Source organism: Echinops telfairi, unplaced genomic scaffold, assembly GCF_000313985.2.
Source record: "Echinops telfairi isolate 266 unplaced genomic scaffold, ASM31398v2 ScPeMD7_7458;HRSCAF=8496, whole genome shotgun sequence".
NCBI classification, from domain to species: Eukaryota; Metazoa; Chordata; class Mammalia; order Afrosoricida; family Tenrecidae; genus Echinops; species Echinops telfairi.
Genome location: NW_022111358.1, coordinates 14,898,587 through 14,901,428, shown reverse-complemented (window position 1 = coordinate 14,901,428; position 2,842 = coordinate 14,898,587).

Sequence of the window (2,842 nt, the reverse complement as noted above, 5' to 3'; positions counted from 1 at the left end):
CACTGGATCCACAAGACTTTCCACCCAGTGGCCTGTGATCTTCCTGCACTCAGCGGCATTGCATGTGTTGCATGAGTCTGAAGAGGAATTTACAAACTGGTATCGGACATATGGTTTAAGATTGGACTTATAGATTTGATCTGGACTGGGCTGGGTTATTTTCTTAATATACAATTACTCTTTTCTATAAAGCTCTTTGTTATACACACACACACACACAAATATATGATGCAAGGCTAGTCCTTGCTTGCAAGTACATAAACAAAGTTACTATTGTTAAGTTGCTGTCAAGTTGGACCTGACTCATGGTGACCGCATGTATTATAGAGCACAATTACTTCCTAGGGTGTTTGTTATTTAACTTTCTATTGTGATAAGGGTAAAAGTTCAGATAGCAAATTGGTTTTCCATTCACTAACTCATGCACATTTGTTTCGCAACATTGATTGCAATCCTCACAATGGAACAGCATTCTTCTCACTTGCTCCCTGCATTTCCCATTTCCACTTGTCCTTTTTCCTACCCCTTCTGCCTTTTGAACTTTATCTCTGGGAAAATACTGCCCTTTGGTCTCATATCATTGGTTATTCTAGGGAATACAGAGCTCCCTGATGCTGTTCTTCACCTTGTAGGTCTGTCTATTGTTTAGCTGAACGTTGAACCAAGCGGGTGGCTTTAAGAGTTGAAGTGTGACTAAGAGCTATAGTCAAAAGGTCCACAGATTTTCTTGGCTGTAATCTTGATGGAAGCAGTTTTCGAGGTCTTATGTTCCAGGGAGCCAGTGGATGAGCTCAAACTGCCAACTTTAGGCTAGCACCAGATCTCAATCCACTTGCACTGTCTAGGCTCCTTATAAACAGCATCCATAATTTCAAAACATTGCTATCAAAGATCATCAGAAGGCAAATTCACACCGAAAGTTTTATAGCATGCTACAAATTCTCTGGTACTAAATAAAAAGGAAGCAATTCAATGTGTGCTCACTCTAATAGCATGCAATCACTCATGGCAAAAAGTTGAAATGATGTAATACAAACTTGATTCTCAAATGTCCTTCCAACCAACCCAGAACAAACAATGTTTTACCCCCCTTTAGTCGTTGTTTACCCCCATGTCATGGTTGTGCGATGATTGACTGGATTGTTAATTTTCTTTTTTTAATTCCTAGATCTGTACAGTCACATGTGACAGGAACTAGGGAATGAATAGGCTCCCAGAAACGAGAAGGCCAAAGAGTGGATCCTGCTTCAAGCATAGCTGGATCTTGTCTTTTGTCTTTTTGCTTGGCCCTGCTTTTCTTTGTGGGGCTTCATCAGGCCACTAAGAGCTGCAGGGTTATATTATGCAACAATGCTAGGAAGGAAAGGGAGTAAAACTCTTGCTCACCCAGCATTTGCCTCAGTTTTTGAAAGGGAGTCCGATTACGTCAGCTGCATCTTCCTGGACTGATCATGTACCTAGAGGAAGTAGATACTCTAATCAGGCAGCCTGGTTCACAAATGCACCAGTCAGAGAAAGGAGGTCTATGTAATTGGCAGGCTCTGAAGAAACCACGGTTGACAGAGTGGTAGCTTTCCAAAGGAAAGGATCAGAGAAGACTCCCTCCCACCATCCAAAAACTAGTCACAGATGACCGCTGACATGAAACTTCCCCTAGGAATCAAAATTCTTCAGGCTGCAGGAGACTAGATAAAATGTAATTATTTTAGAAGCATGCTTTAGAAAATTGTCACCTTGAAGTAATAGATGGTTTCATTAGAATAAAAAAAACATGGCATTATCTAAATTACTTGAGGCATAACATGCAAACTCCTTGCTTTCTAGGAAACATGGAAGTGGCTTGTATTTTTAATGTGTTAGTAAATGGTACCAGGTTTCCAGCTTGAAATCGAAGCCACATCTTTATCCATAAAACAACTTCATAAAGAGAGGCATATTTTAGAGAGGAATATAAATCTCCTCAAATTATTCTCATCCAAATAGGTCCCAGAATTGTACCTAATTTGCTGGTCATGATATTCCTTCAGCCCTGGATGCTTCAGATGTGGACTCTGGTCTTCTTTTTCAAGCATCCCCTTGAACTTCAGTATAGCTCTGGGGCTTGAGCTGATAAAAACAAGTTATCTTCAACTTGTATGTTAAACTCTTCTTTTCTCTCTCAGAACCTGCCTGATTCCCAACTTCTACAAGAGGAGCTTCAGAGATTTTATGGGGAAATGCAACTGGCAGATAATGGGATTTTTTTTCCCCATGCACTTGTTGAAGCCTACTTTAATATCCTTCCTCTCCCCATAAATATTAACTGGAGACTAACTCCTATCCTGATCCCTAAAACAAATCTATGCTCTAGAAGAGTTCACGTCATCATTCAGAGACTTGATGTACAAAGTAATACTCACTGATAGACCAACCCTGACCTCAAGGTCCAATAACTGGACCTCTGTCTTGTCTTCAAGTTCACACGTTCTGGTAATTTGTTCTTCCTCGTAAGCATATGCTTATCCGTTCTCTGTAATTTAGACATACGAAATCTGCTAAGAACCACGCTGTCTCCATGCCTGAAGGCCAGGACTTGTTTCCTTCAGTCTCTGTGCTATGAACTCAGCCTCCTGCCACCAAGCCAAATAAACCACCCAGATCGCTTAAAGGAAATCTATAAAACTCAACTGCTATCTGTCAATGCCTTCCTTTCTCTATATGTTTTGTAAAACTCTGGTAAAATCCAGTCTGAAATGGGGTAATTGAAAATTGGAATTAACTCAATAGCGACTAACAATAACTTGGAATAAATAGGACCTCTTTTCTAGGATTTCAGATGAGTGATGTAATTTCGGATGACACT